Genomic DNA, 5549 nt, shown 5'->3' with positions numbered 1-5549 from the left:
AAAGCTAGAAAGCGGTCTGTGGTCACGCAGTTGAGGGAAAGGTCGATGAAACAGGTCTCCCGGGGAAAAGCACCTACAAACCTTCACCACGCCGTGACACTCACTGCACAGTGTGCAGCAGGTCCAGGTCTTCTTTTCGTTTTGCCGAACACCTGCCACTCCAGGCAGGGCCACATGTCACCACGGTGCCACTCCTGGATGGCCAGATGAGGTCTCCATGGGAGCAGGCATTTGGTGCAGGCTTTAAGATCTTGGGAACCGGCACTGTGGTGCAGGAGGTTAGAGCCCTGGCCTGCAGGGCCGGCATCCCAAATGGGTACCAATTCGAGTCCCAGCTGCTCCACTTCCCATCCAACTCCTTGCTAATGCACCTAGGAGAGCAGTGGAAGATGGCCCAAGTACTTGGGCCCCTGCACCCACATGGGAGACCTGGGAGAAGCTCCTGGCTCCTGGCTTCGGATCAGCTCAGCTCTGACCATTTCAGCCATTTGTGGAGTGAACCAGTGGATGTAAGACCTCTCTCTCTGTCTCTACCTCTTTCTCTAACTCTTTCAAATAAAAATAAATCTAAAAAAAAAAATCATGCGTGGGACTGCCCGTGTGGTGGCAGTGACCTTGGTCTGAGGAGCAAAGGGAGGCTGTGGCTGGAGCGTGAAGAGCAAGGAGCGGTAGGAGAGGGGTCGGGGGTTGGCAGGGGCCAGACCTAAGGCCTTGGGCTGCAGTCCAGGAGGGGAGGCCAAGTCCACAGTGCAACAGGCAGCCACTGCCTGCAGCCCAGGGTGGGGCCCAGGCCAAGCTCGAGGCTCTGAGACACAGCCTCTCTGGAAAGCCAGAACAGACAGCTCTCTGATGCGGCGGGCGTTGGCACCACTGTCCGCAAAGTCTCGCGAGATCTCTGACGGGCTCAGGGGTCGGGGAGCCTGGCTCATGCTGGGGAGCCCCACCTTCCTGTCAGTGCAGCGGCAGAGGGGCTCTGCCAGGACGCAGGCCGGTGGGGACAGCACGAAGTGACTGGCTCGGCTCCCTGTGCCACGACCTACCAGGTGTGCCCTGGTTTCGCTGGCCAAAGCGGGCGAGGACCTTTGTTAATGAAAGGAGTGGGGAAGCACAAGCCTGTCATTTGCCAGGAAGGGAGCTGGGCACATCTGGGGCACAGCACTGATGACTCCCACATCCCCCTGAGGCTCAGACCCACGTAATGCAGTTGCGCAAGGTGCGTGGCAGCGGAGTGCGGGGACAGCCCCAGCCGCAGCCCCAGCCCCGGTCTGGTTTGCTCTGCACGCCTGTCCCCTGCCACCCTGCCCAGCCTCCTCTTCTGCCTACAGACCTTTCAGAGCCTGATCTCCTAAACCCCTCCGCCCTGTGCATGCATGCAGCAGCTCGGAGGAGGGGCACAGTGAACCCCCTCCTCGCTTTCCCCCTCCCCCAAGACAAATGAGTGGGGCTCTTGCCAGGCCACACAGCCCAGGGCAGGCAGCAGCAGGACCCCACTAGGGCTGGGGAGGGTGACGGTGCCCAGCGGGCCCTGGGGCATCTGCCAGGCTCCAGCCCAAACTCCCGGGCCTGTCCCAACAAATCACTCCCGCCCCACTCCCCAAACATTTCTGGCTTCTGAAGCAGCTTCCTCTCCAGGTCTGGCTGCCAGCGGCTCCCAGCAGACACACGGGACTCTGCTATCCCCTGTCCTGGCCCGGCCGGCCCTGAGAGCCACATGCCCAGACAGCGAGAATGATGGCCCCGCGGGCAGGTGCAGGAGTAACAGCCCCTCCTGGCTGTCTCAGCACCGAGCAAGGAAGCCTGGGACTGCCGGCTCGGCCTGGCCTCCTTGGGTGAAAAGGACTTTCCACCATTGCCGCCGATGCCCAAACAGGGCTGGGCGCCCCACCTCTGCCTCCCCGCCCAGCATGCCCTGGGCCCGCACTCAGCAGTTCCGGACGGGCCCAGCGCCTGGCAGGGGCCCAGCTGGCATGGGCTGGGCTGGATTAACTCTCGAGGAGCCTGGAGGAGTCCTGGGTGCCAGCCAGATGGCCCAGGGCTCCCCTCTGAAACCAGCTGCAGGGGCTGAGGGAGCCTTGAAGGTAGGTTCTGGACAGAATCCCCGAGGACAGAGTCCAGGCTGCCCCTCCCAGGGCTCGGCCCCCCTGCAGCCTGGCTCTTCTCAGGGGATGTGGCAATGGCTCCGTGGGACCAGCCCTGGAAGCCGACGCCCAGGGGGACAGGAAAGGGGAGGGTGGGCAAGACAGCCAGCGCCCCCTCCCCAGGCACCCCAGGCCTCCTCTGGGCTGGGGGCTGGGGGCTGGGGGCAGAGGCCTCCTGAGGAAAAGGCCAGAGGGGCTGCCTGGGGACTGCAGGGGTGGGTGGCCCTGGCCCCTCTCCCCTCCCTGGCTCAGAAAGGACCACGTCCACAGGTCGCCCAGCTCCTTCCACCAAGCCCGTCTCGCTGGCTCCAGCTCCTCCTCCATCCAGGACACACAGGGATGTGCAGCCTCCGGTAAACAAAGGGCTATTTTTACCACCTCATTATTTCCTCTCAGCTTCCTACCTCTGCGGCCAGGGTACACCCAGCACTCCCTCCAGGGCACTGCGCACTCTGCCCCGCCGGGTGCCTGCAGCTCCAGCCACAGTCCCCCCTCTCAGGGGCCACCTGGGTGCAGGCGTCACACAGGGCGTCTCCCTGTCCCATGCCCAGCCTCTCCCAGCCCCAACCCCCTAAGCCCAGCTTCCGTGTGCAGAGGCAGAGGAAGGGCCATCTCCACAGCTCCAGCTTGGAGCAGCTTGGAATTCCCTCCCGACACCCCCTCCCTGGAGCTGCACCCCCTCCCCCCACCTGAGCCTCGCTCCCTGGCACCCCACTGCTAGGGCTCACACGTTGCATCGACAACTGCCAAGCTGTGGGCACCACTGTTGCTCCCACGTTTCCGATTAGGAAACAGGGGCTTGGAAACACTGGGTGACTTGCCCACGATGCTGGTGACTGGCAGAGGCTGGATTCGAACCCAGACGTGCAGTGCTGGAACCCAGACCCCGCCACTTTCTGCAAAGCGTGAGCATGCCCCTTTGCAATCGCCTTCTGAATACGTTCCCAGCCTCTGCAAGCCCCAGCCTCCCCACCTGGCGGAGGGGGCACGCAGGAGCCTGGCCACTGCGGGCTGGGACGGCAGCGTGGGGTGCTGGGCTCTCACGGCTCCCCTATCTTCCTCCTCCTCCTCTTTGCTCTGAAACGGAGCCCAGCCGGCTGTGGTGGGAAGCAGCCTCTGGCAGGGATGTTTTTTTTAACCACTTGATCATGATTGAGGATTTAATTTTATCTCCTTCCCTGCCTGGTTGTGACTCCGTCTGGAGTTTAAGCACAAGGCGAACAGAGCAGAAGGGGCCCTAGGAAGACAGGACTCCCACTCCAGGGCTCTGCCCAGGCCCCACCCTGGCTGTTCTCATGGGGGAACCCCTCCCCAGGGCCTCAGGTGTGGGGACTCTGCCCCAATTAACATCCCCCCCTCCCCACCCCGCAAAGCTCCCTAGCAGAGGGAGGGGCTCAGGGTGGGGAGCAGGAGGCAGCTGGCCTGGCTTCTACCAAGGGATCATCTCAGCTCTTTCATCCCCATCAAAAGCATCTAATAAGCACCTAATTGGACCTGGGCTGCGCCACTCCCCACGGCAAGAGCTGCACACAGCCCTTCCTGGGAGTGACGTAGGAGCAGAGAGGGTGGAGGCGGAGGGACACCCGCTGTGGGGACAGTGACCATCTGTCCTGCCCACCCACCGTGCACAGGGCACTGGGCTAAGCTTGTCCTAGGCATGATCTCATGCTTTCTCAACAACAGCTTCATGGGATAGATGCTCCTATTTTTTCCGTAAGTTAGATCCCCCGCCCACGGCACACGGCTGCAGAGGGGCAGACCCAGGCTTCAGACCTGCCCGCCGGCCTCTGGAGTTCTCGAAATAGGGCATGAAGTCGCCCAGCCTCTGGCTACCAGCACAGACAGATTTAGACCATGGGAGCAAGTGGCATAGAGCTGGGAGATTGCCCAGTGCAAGAGGAACTTCTAGAAAAATCAGCTTAGCCTGCAGGGGAGCCACCAGTCTTGATGTCTGATGGTGTGAAAGGTGAGCGCCCTGGTGAGTGGGGGCTAAGGTGCCACGCCCTTGAACGCAGCGGGCAGCCAGTGAACACCGCATCAAGACTGGGACGAGTGCGGGCAGGCACACATCTAGGAACACACTGGTTGGGAACCCACATCTCGAGTTGCAGTGCCTGGGCTGAGTCACAGCTCCAATCCCGAAGCCAGCTTCCTGCCACTGTGCACCCTGGGGGGCAGCAAGTGAGGGCTCAAGTACCTGGGCCCAACATCGGGGCCCACATTGAGTTCCTGGTTCCCAGCTTCGGCCAGGCCCAGCCCCCGCTATTGAGGACATTTGGGGAGTGGACTGATGGGTGTAGGCTCTGTCTGTCCAATAAATAAATAATTTGGGGGGCTGGTGCTGTGGTGTGGTGGGTTAATCGTCTGTCTGCGACACTGGCATCCCATATGGGCACTGGTTTGAGTTCCGGCTGCTCCTCTTCCGATCCAGTTCTCTGCTATGGCTGGGACAGCAGCAAAAGATGGTCCAAGTCCTTGGGCCCCTGCACCCGCATGGGAGACCCAGAGGAAGCTCCTGGCTCCTGGCTTCGGATCAGCCAAGCTCCAGACGTTTTGGCCATTTGGGGAGTGAACCAGCAGATGGAAGACCTTTCTTTCTGTCTCCCCCTCTTTCTGTCTGTAACTCTGCCTCTCAAATACATAAATCTTTAAAAAATACACTCATTTTTTTTTTTTTTAAAGACTGGAACATGGGCAGCACTGTCTTAATCTTTGCTGTAACAAAGTATCTGAGACCAGGTGACTGAAAAGCACAGCAGTTTATTAGGCTCATGGTTCTGGGGCCCGGGAGGAGCGCGGTGCTGGAGTCACGTCTGGTGAGGCCTCCTCGCCACGCCGTCCCACGGCGGAGGTTCTGTGTGCAGACTTGGGTCGGACTCGGGCACAGCCACTCATGCCACCACAGGGGCCACCCCCCGATCTTGTCTAGGCCCCATCACCTCCTGGACGCCCCACTGAAGTGCGAGTGTGGGGCTCCCACCTCCAGCCCGAAGCTTTCGGGACACACAGAGCACAGCACCCTTACAAAAGGTGCTGGCAAAAACCCACCTCCTTCCACCAGGGGTCAAGGACCAAGAAGGGGAAACTGTGAGGTTCTGGGTCTGAAGTCACCTCCCCCCAACCCCTCCCTGAGCAGACTGGGGTGGGGCTCGCAGGTGTGGCCTACCCTCCTCCCTCCCTGGGGCTCAGGAAGCAGGCTCTGAGTCAGAGGCGCTCCTGAGATTCCCAAGGGGCGGGGCGGGGCTGGACAGGTGACTCCCAGGAGGGGGCAGCTCCGAGAGAAAGAGAAAGGCAAAGGCAAGATTCTGGCTGACATCAGGCCTTTTACTCCACAGCTCTTTGTCTTTAAAGAAAGAGACCTTTCTTTAAATGAGGGCCCTCATCCCCGCGGCTCCTAACATCCCCGTCTCC

At 61.1% G+C, this 5549-nt stretch overlaps 1 long non-coding RNA gene across 1 annotated transcript; it reads left to right on the top strand.

Annotated features, from left to right (window-relative positions):
- The first annotated feature begins 1630 nt into the window (after positions 1 to 1630).
- On the top strand, positions 1631 to 4879 carry LOC108177746 (uncharacterized). Its single transcript, XR_001794567.4, has 3 exons — positions 1631 to 2078; positions 2409 to 2491; positions 4570 to 4879. It is a non-coding gene; the product is annotated as an uncharacterized LOC108177746 (long non-coding RNA).
- Positions 4880 to 5549: the final 670 nt, after the last annotated feature.

The sequence above is a fragment of the Oryctolagus cuniculus genome, chromosome 7 (genome assembly GCF_051225735.1).
Source record: "Oryctolagus cuniculus isolate XC-2025 breed Fujian yellow rabbit chromosome 7, ASM5122573v1, whole genome shotgun sequence".
Classification (NCBI taxonomy): domain Eukaryota; kingdom Metazoa; phylum Chordata; class Mammalia; order Lagomorpha; family Leporidae; genus Oryctolagus; species Oryctolagus cuniculus.
Note: the sequence above shows the minus strand (reverse complement) of the source record. Positions and strands in the feature narration are given on the sequence as shown.